Source organism: Phalangium opilio, unplaced genomic scaffold (assembly GCF_054372755.1).
Source record: "Phalangium opilio isolate 3A_F unplaced genomic scaffold, DU_Popi_V2 ptg000011l_1, whole genome shotgun sequence".
Classification (NCBI taxonomy): domain Eukaryota; kingdom Metazoa; phylum Arthropoda; class Arachnida; order Opiliones; family Phalangiidae; genus Phalangium; species Phalangium opilio.
In genome coordinates, this window is record NW_028324147.1 from 8,367,953 (window position 1) to 8,381,065 (window position 13,113).

The 13,113-nt window shown below is 35.6% G+C and overlaps 1 protein-coding gene and 1 long non-coding RNA gene across 13 annotated transcripts in view; both read right to left on the reverse strand.

The window, feature by feature from the left end:
* LOC149710210 (zinc finger protein rotund-like) overlaps positions 1 to 13,113 on the reverse strand; it is a 411,108-nt gene that overhangs the window by 202,521 nt on the left and 195,474 nt on the right. The gene's annotated exons all lie outside the window — the stretch shown is intronic.
* LOC149710211 (uncharacterized) lies at positions 5,814 to 10,563 on the reverse strand. Of its 2 annotated transcripts, none has more exons than XR_016376970.1 (5): positions 10,078 to 10,563; positions 9,833 to 10,009; positions 9,663 to 9,757; positions 7,032 to 9,602; positions 5,814 to 6,973 (listed from the first exon to the last, which is right to left on the reverse strand). It is a non-coding gene; the product is annotated as an uncharacterized LOC149710211 (long non-coding RNA). The 2 variants fall into 2 exon arrangements; XR_016376967.1 differs by having other exon boundaries at positions 5,814 to 6,809; positions 6,890 to 9,602.

Below are 13,113 nucleotides of genomic sequence, written 5' to 3' on the forward strand. Positions count from 1 at the left end.
TATTGGATAGGTAATATATTTCTGTAACCTGAGCTCTATTTTCATATTGTTGAAGTGACTGGTAATCATTAAAAGAACTTACAGAAACAAATACTGGATCTTCATGATAAGTCAGCCATAAATCAAAGGGTCAAACTGAGGCGAAAATGTTAAAGGACATTGGGGTCTACAACATTTAATTACATGGATATGAGATCCTAAAACAATGGAACCTAAAATTATAGAAGAGAAGCAAACACTACAGGGGCTGGGAGAGCGCCATCTTGGGTTATCTCCCTCGCGCTATGAAGCACCGAGTTGGCTAGCCTCCCGCGTGTAAAGAAATCGGGTAAACTCCGTCTGGTGTTGCATCTTGGCACGAAGGACATAACCTAAGCAGGCAACCTCCCCGCCCCTGTGTGTTGGCTTCTCTGCAAGTAAGTAAGTATTGGAATGGTGTATCGAGGGCTTGGTGGATAACCGATCACATAAACAACAATAACAAGCAACCAAAACTAACTAAGTGCATTATGGATAAGTGACTAATGGTCTACACTATTTTCATATACCAAATTAACATTTAACATCTCAACTTGTATTAAATGAAAACTTTAGGTTCATAAGATATGTTCCATAAGTTTTTCACTGGTTACTGAGAGCTTATCATGAAGTGACGTTACTGAAACGTCATAGATTCTCGTAAAGCTGGTAAGGGGTTGTCAATACTCGGCCCTCGCTTCCGTCGTTCTCGAACTAAGTCTCTAGCATTATGATAAAAATAGTAAAAATTGGCTACAATGCGAACGCGACCTTTATATTAGTATGGTTAGATTTAACTCCTTTACGGCCCTGTGGTTTTATCCGCCAGGCACTCGGTCGTCATTTCAGCATCGTACCAATTCCATATCCTAACTATGAAAACGCCAAAAAATGGTACACTCATAATATCCCCAGATTTTTCAAACTGTAAAAAAAAGTGTCCAAAAAGCAGGCATCAAAATGGAAGGAAAAAAAAATAGAAGGCATCAAAGGGATGGCGAGAATGAGAAGCGGGGGAGGGAGGGAGGGGGAGGGAAAGAAGCCGTCCCCCCATTGGTTGACTGCTTGAGCGGCGAGAGAAGCGAGGTTCGCTCCATTTTATTGATTTTGAATTACACAAGGCGAGTTAAAAGAAGTGAAATGAAAAAAACATCTCTCGCTAGCAACCATCGAAAAGGAATTTGGAACCAACCGTGAAATTCGACTCAACGAATCTAGTAAAGCGCACCTACTCCTGCAACCCCCTCCTCCCCTATCCCCCCCCCCCCCAATTCATGTCACATTCGCCATTAATTTAAATGACAAATAAAGTAACGCTCGTAGAAAGATCTAAACCTTCGAACATCAACTAGTGTTGTAACAGTATTTGAAAATACTCGAGTAACAAAATTCGTACATACAAAACTAGGGTTCGAAAATTACCGTAATTTTGGAAAATGGTAAATTACGCCGTAATTTACCGCGTAAATTACCGTTCATGGTAATTTACGAAAATTAAAAAATTAAATTATATTGATCGTTTTTAAGCTAAATAATGAAAATATCACTTGAACACAGCTATTCTTTTTATAGCATAGTGTTTTACAATATTTAAACACCGAGTTTTGATGTTTGCAGCTCAAAATACTTTTGAACAGCAACATCCACTTTCTTCTTCTTACCAATTTTGCGAATTTTTGCTATTTCACGTTTTTAAAACAAAATTCTATAGAAGGGCCGATAACAGTTTAGTCAAATTTCATGGTAATTTACGAAAATTAAAAAATTAAATTATATTGATCGTTTTTAAGCTAAATAATGAAAATATCACTTGAACACAGCTATTCTTTTTATAGCATAGTGTTTTACAATATTTAAACACCGAGTTTTGATGTTTGCAGCTCAAAATACTTTTGAACAGCAACATCCACTTTCTTCTTCTTACCAATTTTGCGAATTTTTGCTATTTCACGTTTTTAAAACAAAATTCTAGAGAAGGGCCGATAACAGTTTAGTCAAATTTCGGTGCCGATATTGGTATCGGTATGGGCCCATCTCTAGAAAATTCTAACAACTACAGCTTTCCAGCTAAAGCGAACGAACTCGACAACAAGAATAGACGAGAAAATCAAATTTCATTTCCTTAATCAAATTTTTCCCACGCTTGCCGTTCAACCTTTTATGACTTACTCATATATCATGGGAAGAAATAAGTGTGTATGCACGGGTAGAGCAAAATATGGAGCTTTTAGACCATTTTCCAAGTGTTAGAAATGAAAATTCGGTGGTAAATTACCATCGTGGTAATTTACCAGCGTAAATTACCACGGTAATTACCCTGGTAATTACCGTTTTCGTAATTTACCCGAGAAAATCGTAAATTACAGTTACCCTGGTAAATTACCGTGTAAATTACCATGGTAATTTACCGATTTAGAACCCTATACAAAACACGTCTGATGGAATCTCAGTCGTTCTCGTTAGTGAAAAATAATACTAGTATCTTAATTTAAGATGTGAAATTACCCTAATTCTTAATTCGCAATTAAAATTTTTGTTAATATTTAAAATATGTAGGAATTTATTTGTAGAAGGTGCCGAGAATGAAAAATACATAAGTGTCTGTTAATTTACCGGTAATGCACAGTGTAAATTGCTGGTAATGCATCGGTAATGCGCAGTGTAAATTCCTAGTAATGCATCGGTAATGCGCAGTGTAAATTGCTAGTAATGCATCGGTAATGCGCAGTGTAAATTGCTAGTAATGCATCGGTAACGCACGGTGTAAATTGCTGGTAATGCATCGGTAACGCACGGTGTAAATTGCTAGTAATGCATCGGTAATGCGCAGTGTAAATTGCTAGTAATGCATCGGTAACGCACGGTGTAAATTGCTAGTAATGCATCGGTAACGCACGGTGTAAATTGCTGGTAATGCATCGGTAACGCACGGTGTAAATTGCTAGTAATGCATCGGTGACGCACGGTGTAAATTGCTGTTAATTTACAGGTTAAATTATTGTGATAAAAATCTAACGTTTTATACGTTGCTTCTCAATATTCATTTAAAAATTTGTCTTAACACATACGAATTCTAGCAAAATTAAAATAAACGTCCACGATACTATAAGATTTCCTAGACATTTTTCTTGGTCAATTTCTTAAATTCTGTTCTGGGCCTAATATTCAGTGTTGTTCTTAGCAATTTTGGGAATGTACTTTTCTCAAGTCTAAAACGTACTTTTCCAGAAAAAGGGGGGGAAACGTACTTTTAACTTTCACCCCCCTCCGAAACGCTTAGCGCGCCATCTAAGATACAAAATATCTTAAATATAATTATAAGATTATTTTTTTTATATTAATTTATGGAATATTATTTATTTTATTCTAATAATATAATCCATATTAATTAAAACCAAGTAATTCAAACTAAATAAACCAGGGGAACATCAAAAGTCTCAAGCGTTAAGGAATGCTTAACCTCTCTACTCCGATAGCAGTAACACGTTTAGTCGTTTCCCCCGGACCCCCACTCAAGTTTAGCGCCACTCTGGAATAAAAATTCCAGGGAAAGGGTTCAAAGGGTACAAAAGAAGGATGGGTGATTGGCTCATTTTTCCATTTGGCTTTTTTGCTGTGCGAAGAGACTTATTTTTTTTAAAAAAGGAAGTGAGTTGAAAAATAAAACAAGGTGTCCGCCAGATTAAGTTCGTCCAAAAAAAGAATCAACTTTTTTAAATACTAAGAGATTAATTTCCTCGTCGTTATTCAAAAAAGTGCAAAATCGTCCCCCAAAAAAATTAAAATATACTTCCCATTCTAGAAATTCCAAAAAGTACTAAATAACCTACCAAAAATACAAAATGTATTTTTCGTACTCGAAATTTGAAAATGTACTAAAAAAGTACATTTGTACTACCAAGAACAACACTGCTAATATTGGTTACTTGAAAAATAAAAACCCAAGCAGTTATCGTCAGAAAAATTGGTTTTATCAGCTTTTGCTTGCTAGAACAAGATGAGAAATGGCGTTAAATAAAAGTACATGAAGGAAAGTTCAATTTGATTTTTGCCGCTGAGAGTTAACGCGTTAGAAAAATTCCGAAAGTTATCATCTCCTATGAAAGTAGAGTTTTGTTTAGTTAAATTAGCCAGGTTCTTATCTGTTAGAGAGACTCTACTCCGTTAATACCAAGTGGTACAATGCACGAAAGAGGAGAGAATGATGGCGCAAAAACTTCCCAGTCCATTCTTATCTCCCGTTTAGCGAGTCGAGAAAAAACGGAACAAAAACAATTAGAAAAAACTTCGAAGCTTGAGGAAAAATAAAGAAAAAAAAAAAATAATTCGAGATTATAACAAGGATCAGAGTCGAATAAAGTTAGGAAGGTTGGACGTAGTATGCTAGCTAACTGAGCGAGTGCTTATACACTGATAAGCCAATAAAACAGGCCATTTTACCCCCAAAAAATGTACCCCTTTTTATAATCGCTAACCGAAAAGATGTTTCTAAAACGGATAGTAGAAGGGGGAAAAAAAAGCCGCCAACTTCCATAAGTGGATTATAACGTGGAAGGAAAATAAAGGATCCCTTATTTTTTATCTCTTTTATTAGGGTTTAACAATTTTCAGGATTTTTAACCTTGAATTTCAATAAATTTCGTAGCATCAGTGAATACGTGTGTAAATTTTGGGCTATTAGAGAATGCGTGTGTAAATTTTGGGCTATTAGAGAATGCGTGTGTAAATTTTGGGCTATTAGAGAATGCGTGTGTAAATTTTGGGCTATTAGAGAATGCGTGTGTAAATTTTGGGCTATTAGAGAATGCGTGTGTAAATTTCGAAATTTTGGACTATCTGTGAATATGTGTATAAATTTTGGGCCATCAGATATTATGTATATAAATTTTGGGCTATTAGAAAATATGTATTAATTTTGGGCTATCAGTGAGTATGTAAAAATTTTGGACTACCAGTGAATATGTGAAAATTTTGGACTACCAGTGAATATGTGAAAATTTTGAGAATATTTGGTTTTCCTTATGCCTATCTTCCGTCTAGAGTACTGTCCATTTTAAACCAGATTTTGTCAATTTGTTAAACTCTAATTACTAATTAAAATATTAAGTAAAATTGGGCATAGGACAACTATACTAATCAGATCTAACAACACATAACTATTCACTTAATTATTGCAAACACTTTAATTCAAAAAATCAAAGAAACTTAAATTACGATTCTTTGTTCGTCACTCGCAAAAGAAAACATTCATAAATTGTTAAAAGGTTTATGAAATCAAAAAGCTTTTTTTTAAAAAAAATAATAATGAAAACCCTTTAGTAACTATAGGATCTTTTTTTTTCATTCTCCCGCTAGGGGGATGAATATTTGGTTGTCTGTCTTTGGGGAGTTTAGTATAAGGAGGAAGAACTATGTACCGAGTCGCTAAGCCTCGGTTTAGCTCTATCTATGTAGATGCGTTTTCTATGCCATTACCGCGTAAATGGTCCGTGACAGGCGATCCTACCACACCGTGTTCCGAAAGAGAAAAAATTCAACTCGTTCTCTAGCGCGCCGAAAGAGAAACAAGATGGCCCCGGCCAGATTACACTTTTCGCGCCCTCTAGTGACTAGAAAAAGTATTACTATATTCATTGACCCCGACAAATTTAAAATTTTCAGGTTTTTTTCCATTGTTTATAAAATAGCATTCCGATTATGAATAAAACCAATCTAGTAAGAATTTGGTTTACAGTTTAATTAAATAAGTAATTAACTGTAGTGTTCAAGTCTTGGTGGATTAATTAGGCGAGATATACTAATCAATATCCAAGATTTATTCTACCATATGATTATGGTCATTCGTTACATTGGGTGGCAAGGATGCCGCTTGAGTGCGGATAAAGAAGTGAGGAATGTTCTCTCCTATATCTCATCATGAACGCTGGATCTCTAAAGGGACTAGTAAACGGAATAGATTTTTCTCTATAGCACGTTTGCTTTGTAAAAAAATAAATAAAAAAAAACGGGTACGGCCAAGGTCGTTTAAATTTCTTTTCAATAGGTTTATTCAGAATCACAAAAGACCGAATGGCCTTAAGTGTTCCCAAATTCACAACCCCCATACCTTCCCCCGACGCTATGCTAGAGAGGACTCGGTTTGTACAGTGGAAGGCGGGCGTTTTCCGGTCCCTTTAGAGATCCAGCGTTCATGATCTCATGCTTAGAAAATGGGGGTTACAATCAATCGATATCTGAGGATGGGGCGCCATCTAGGTTGTGTTTGGAATAAGCGGGAATTACGAATATAGCAATACTCTCCCGTGAGATTAAAACCCAGTGACCGTATGAGTCTTAAGATAATGTGAGGGTTTAACAATAAAATTCGAAGATCATTGGCAACTTGTAATATTGCGCTATGCATTTGTAACAGTTAGGTTGAGCTTAATGAGGTGGATTGTAATTCAGATTTAACTTCGTTTAAGTCACTATTTTATACTGTCCTTTATGAGGTTATTGTTATTGTGGTGAAAAGTTTGTTTAAAGTCATTATTTATACTGTCCTTTATGAGGTTATTGTTATTATGGTGAAAAGTTTGTTTAAACTCATTATTTATACTGTCCTTCATGAGGTTATTGTTATTATGGTGAAAACTTGGTTTAGCTGCTGTCTCATAGGTTGAGCCTTTCAGGCGCTCGTCTGTTTCGGAGTGGGCGGCCGCGAATTGGTGTCGCGGATGTGGTGGTGGTCCTTGGGACCAGTGACCCTCGCATTAATTATTATTTTACCGGTCCCACTATAAATTAAATTTCTAAAATGGTGAGAATAAAAAGCACGTAAAGACACAAAAGTAAAGAAGCTGAAAATTCTAATTGAATTTGAATTTTTTACCGTAGGAAAAAGTAGCATATAACCATCCATAACAGGGACTTGGCAATACTACGTCATGCAACGTCAGGCTACCTTCCACTAGTGCTAAAAAACATACCAGGAGGAGGGACTTATATAGCTTTCATTCTGTTAAAAAACATACCATAATGGCGCTGGGGGCGGAGTTAAGCCCGAATTGCCAAGTCCCTACTGTTAACTTTTATTTCTTATCACAATTTTTCAACTAGTTGCCACTAAATATCATTATATCAATCAACATGTCTAATGATATTTGAGGTTCTTAATCCTTTTGTTAATTGTTAATTGTCGTTGATTCAGGCGTGTAATTAATGATTATTATTAAGACTTGCGGTTATAGAAAAAGATAAAAAGAGTTACGTTTATTAATCGTTCTTTACATGTTCACGCGAAAAACCCGAATGCCTCTCTCTCGCCGTTTACTGGCTAACCTCGTGTTTCGTTATTGATCGGCGATAGCATAGCTATCGCCATCTATGTTTCGAATGTTTTGGCGCCTCATTCAAATATGCGTTTAGATAGATAAATAGAGCTAACACTTTTCTGAACTATCCTTATTCCTTATTGCATTTCACATAAATTCGGTGGCAATATCTTCTCTCGCTATCAGTAAGCCAGATCAAATACTGTTTAATATACTCCCTTATGTTCCTATAATTTTTATATTGTTAGTCAACTTAATCTCATTCATTATACTACACTGTTTCTTAGCCCTATATTCAATAATTACTCTGTTTTTACATCTCTCTTTGTATCCGATGTTCGTACACAAGCCACTCTGCTGGCTTCACGAACAGTGTTCCATAAATAAATAAATAAATAAGTAATGTGACCATACACTACTGCCAGAAGTAAATATTTACTTCTGCTACTGCCTAATACTACTGACAACTAGTACTGGCTATGGTCTAGAATGTCGACTACAAGAGACTCATTCTAGAGTATAGACGCTAGACAAGATCAATAGTCAATAGAATACAAAACTTTTGTAGGGAAGTTGTAGCCAAGGAGTACTAACTACCTAGGAGTAGAATAGGTAGAAAATGTGTTGAGCTAGAAAAATTCTGATAAGGAACCCCGAATTTATAAACTGGTCCCACCGTCTATTTTTTCCAAAAACCATAATTAATAAAGTGCTCCCTGATACCACTGACCCCAACTTTTGGAATAAATAAACTGGTCCGAGCAATTAATAAACTGGTTTGGGACTTGTAAACCTGTCTTATTTCCTACCCTGTAGTGACGAGCTCATGTAAACAATAAAGATGGCCGCGAGCTACACGGACGCTCAGGAGGTTTAAGCCTCGGTCTAGCCGGGAGTGTGGCGCACTCCTGTAAGCCAAGCTTCTGGGCGGCAAAATTTGAGGGAATACGACACATGTCGGCGTTCCTACCCTATAGGTGCCGACTGTCCCGTGTCCGCCGGAGGTGACTTTCCCCAATGCCACCTTCCGTCACCTCCCAAGTAAACCTCATTTCCTTCCCTGCTTACACACATACGACCTAGCGGCCCCCGTCAGTGCTGGGCCGCGTAGGGTCTCCCGCTCAATTCTTCCTGGTGCTCAAGGCCTAACGGCTAAGCACTAGTGCTAGCAGGTGGAGAAAAAAAAAAAAAAAAAAAAAAAAAAGCCTCGGTCTTTAGTGTATCGGGGGAGACGGGGAGTCGGGTATCATCGGGGACTCGGGGGTCCGAGTAACGGGGGTTTCTGAAGCGTTTGCAAATCTTATTTAAATTTATATTTTTATTATTATGTAACCGATTTATATTACTGAACGAATTGTACCTTATACTGTAGCAGACCACCCTAAAAGTTAGGCCAAGGTTTTTCAACTGTTGCTGATATTTAACTAGTTATGCCACCGCATGGATATTTTAAAATCCTTTCCTAACATTAGAATTAAACCTTCAATACCTTGATTTAACTTTTCATTTATAATCCTTATTTAATTTAAGGATGATGTCAGTTTGTAAGTCTCGTTAATTTAATTCCCCCTTTCCCACAGAGAGGGTCTGAAAATTTAAATCACTTGGCAGAGACTGGAGATCTTCAACATTCAGTGACAGACTCTGAATCTCAATGGGCATTTAAAAAACTGTATAAATTTAAATTGAAATTCCAAATTATAATTAAATACTTTTTGTTTGATACGTTGATATTAACGTAATCAATCCTTGAATACTCTATTGGTACTATCAACACCATCGTTAAATTTATTACTTAAATAATATAATTTTTTTTAAATATAATAATCAAATTAGCGACTTATAATTAGTTAACTTTAAATGAGTATGTTTCACTGATTAAAATTACATTTCTAAAAATTGTTAGGTTGATAGCACTTTCATGTTTCATGTAGAAATTTCATATTTCCGTGGATGGAGAGATGAACACGTTGATTCCGTTTGTCGTTGATTGAAATTAGATTCATTTTGATCATAAATTTCATTTTATATTTTGAGTTGTTGATTTTATGAGATTGTTGATTTTATTTTTATAATTATCACTTACGTAACTGTAACCCAGCGAGAGTGGAAACTGCCAAAATGATTAGTTGATTCCGTTTGTCGTTGATTGAAATTAGTTTCAATTTGATCATAAATTTCATTTTATATCTTTGAGTTGTTGATTTTATTTTTAAAATTATCACTTATTACGTAACTGTTATTAGTAGATGAACCCAGTGAGAGCGGAAACTGCCAAAATGATTAGTTAATTTTGCGAAGAATCTGCAATTTAATTCTGCAAAAATCTACCTATTATTTTATGTAGTTCCGTTAAGTGATCATTTAATTTTAAACGATTTAAAACTTGCCAAACAAATATTGAGCAATGGTACCTCCGTCCCAAACTAGTTATAGTTTTAAAACGCTGACTCGAGTTTCATTTTGTTAATACATTTAATTTTATTAGTAAATCAAGTTACCTCCCTAACGTTTAAGCAGACGAGTCTTCAAAAACGATATCATTGATTCATTGGTGAAATTAGAAAACTCTCTCTGCTTAGCGCGCCTTCTTTCGGGGAGAACTTTAATGTCTTTTTTGATTAATATGATAATATTAATTGTAATGTTTAAGTTCCCAAGTAGAAATCTAATCTTGCCTAGGATTAAAAAGATATAAAATAATTATAAATTGCAAAAAAATTGCAAGCAACTGTCTCTCCTCTACCTCGATACAATATATATTCGACAGCATCCAGTGGCGGGCGTCGGGGAGGTGGGGGACAGCTCTCTCTCTCTCGTCTCCCGCTAAACCCACGCGGGCGTCGGGGAGGTGGGGGGATCCATTTCCTTCTAACTCTCTCTTTCTTCTCTTCACTATAATTTATCTCGCTTTATATTACAAGCAAGCGTGGCTTCGTGTCAGCGCGCGCGGACGGGCGGCTTCACTGTCGTCTCGTATGGATCAGGACTTCGCGGGTTCGAGGCCCGGCGCCGACAGAAAAATAATTTCAATTGAAATTAAATACGTTACGCCACCTATGAGGTGTAACGTGAACTATGGGTGAATCTCGAGTCGAAAATTCGCGGGAAATTTGAAATATAAAAAGTTTATTTATGACGAATCTTATTATGCGGTTACACCAAATCCAGCCAGCCGTCCAGCCAACAGAGGTCGGAACAATACTTTTCAGCTCTAAAGAGCGCGAAAAGTAAAAAAGTGAAAAAAATCTAAAAAAAAAAAACCCGATATAAAAGCGTTGGCTCAGTTCTTTCACCCCCTTCCTTCCTTTTCCTTTTCCTGATTTCCTTTTTTTTATTTTCATCTTTTTGGCGGCTCAGATACCAGATAGCAGCTCGCAGCTTGAATCCCGACTCGAGCTATGCAGCGTAAAAACCGCCAAGAAGAGCCTTCAATGTCGGCTTCCCAGTTCTACCCAGTAATGAAAGGCTATAGCGCAAGGCGGGAAAAAAAAACCTCCCCCCCCCCGTTGGTTCAAAGTGACAGTGTAGCTATACGTTAAAACTGCGTTTTCATTCCAATGATTTGTCAGACAGTTATATAATATGTAATGAATTAATACATTACTAGTTATGATGGAATAAATTGTTCAATTTTGAGGGAACGTTGAATTGGGGCTAGAATGCTGTATTTAGGGCGTAAAAATGTAGTCCAAATTTTAACCTATAGTTAGGTTCGCTTAAATGGTAATTTACAGTGTTATTTGAAATAAATATCCGGTAAGCTAGTGTCGGTATAAGGAAATTGTGTTATTTGATAATTTACCGGTAATCTAGTGTTCGTAAAAGGTAATTTATAGAGTTATTTGAAATAAATATCCGGTAAGCTAGTGTCGGTATAAGGAAATTGTGTTATTTGATAATTTACCGGTAATCTAGTGTTCGTAAAAGGTAATTTATAGAGTTATTTGAAATAAATATCCGGTAAGCTAGTGTCGGTATAAGGAAATTGTGTTATTTGATAATTTACCGGTAATCTAGTGTTCGTAAAAGGTAATTTATAGAGTTATTTGAAGAAATGTGGGAGTCTAGTGTTGTTAAATGGTAAATTACATTGTTATTTGATAAATTACTGGTAATCTAGTGTTCGTAAAAGGTAATTTATAGAGTTATTTGAAGAAATGTGGGAGTCTAGTGTCGTTAAATGGCAATTTACATTGTTATTTGATAAATTACTGGTTATCTAGTTCAGATGAATGGTAATTTGATAAATTACCGGTAGTTCAGTTAAGATAAATGGCAATATTATTGTTATTTGATAAATTACCGGTAGTGTAGTTCAAATGAATGGCAATGTATATTGTTATTTGATAAATTACCGTAATCTAGTGTCGATAAATGACAATTTATATTATTATTTGATAAATTACCGGTAATCTAGTAACGATATAGGGTAATGTACAGCGATATTTGTTAAATTACCGACAAATCACCAGTGGAGGAATATGGAAAAGTGGCAATCTACTGAAGGAAAATTACGAACTCACGTAGAGAAAAAGCTTCTGATTAAAATAAATATTTCCGCGACAGTTCACTACCCCTTTCAGCTAAAAAAAAAGGTGGTGTGGGGGAGTTGGAGGACATAGGCCGTTAGGAAAAATCCTTTGCTAGCCTTCTAGTACTAAACTAAAGCTGCAAAAAAGATCTATACGAGAGGAAGGAGGCTTCATTGAATAACGTCCTAATACCATCAAGAATATACTAATTTATCTCACGAATAGCCGACACCTCGTACGCCCGTAATGACTACATGACGTCGAAGAACCAACCTCATACAGTTAAGGATCATTATTCATGGCAGATATGGAAGAAATTCACCATAATACCGAAGTAAAAAAATTCATATAAAAAAGGAGAAACTAGAAAAAAGAAAAAAAAATACCCGCGACGCTCTGAAATGATTTTACAACACAGAGTAGAAATATTCGGACCGAAAAACGTCTGCATTTTCATTCAAACTCTTTGGATTTTTTTTTTATTGCTAGAATTTTTTTTTTGGTAAAAGCTAAGCGAGAAGTCGTTGCTTTTTATAAAACGACAAATTCTCATTTGAAAAGTTAGAAAAAAGGCACCATTCCAATGACGATTTGAACGGTTTAGCTCATAATGACAACGATCGACTCATTCGATTTTATCACCACGTAATACGGGAGGTACAAAGACCAGTAGCGACGCCTAACGACCTTTATTAGTAATTAACAGAACCAACGGTTCTTTTTGGATCATTACGTATTGTTTTTATAATTAATTTATCTCTTTTTTGCTAATTAATATTTATTATTGACGTCAGGTATGGTATATGAATTCATTGATTGGTTATTTTGAATGGAGAATTACAGCGTGTTCTAATTAACGGACTGGGGGAAGTAGGAGCGGCTCTCTAATTTCAGGAGATCGAAAAATGGAACGGAGAACGAAAGGGTTGAGATAAATCCGGTCTTTACTAACCCACACGCCATCTATTTACACTTCCGTGTACTCGAATCGTAAATTAGGATTTAAATGTTCCACTCTTTTTAATTACATTATTTGCCAATGCAAAAATTAGGCCATAAAATTTAAAACATCTAAATTGGAGTTAAATAACGTACAGATTATGGTACTGTTTACTTAATTTGATCTTATTTAAACTGAATTTTAATTAATTTAATATTATATAAACAAATTTTAATTATTTCTAGATAAATTTTAAACTCTTGACTTGTTCTTAAATAATTAATAGCTTTCTTTAATCTATTCTTCA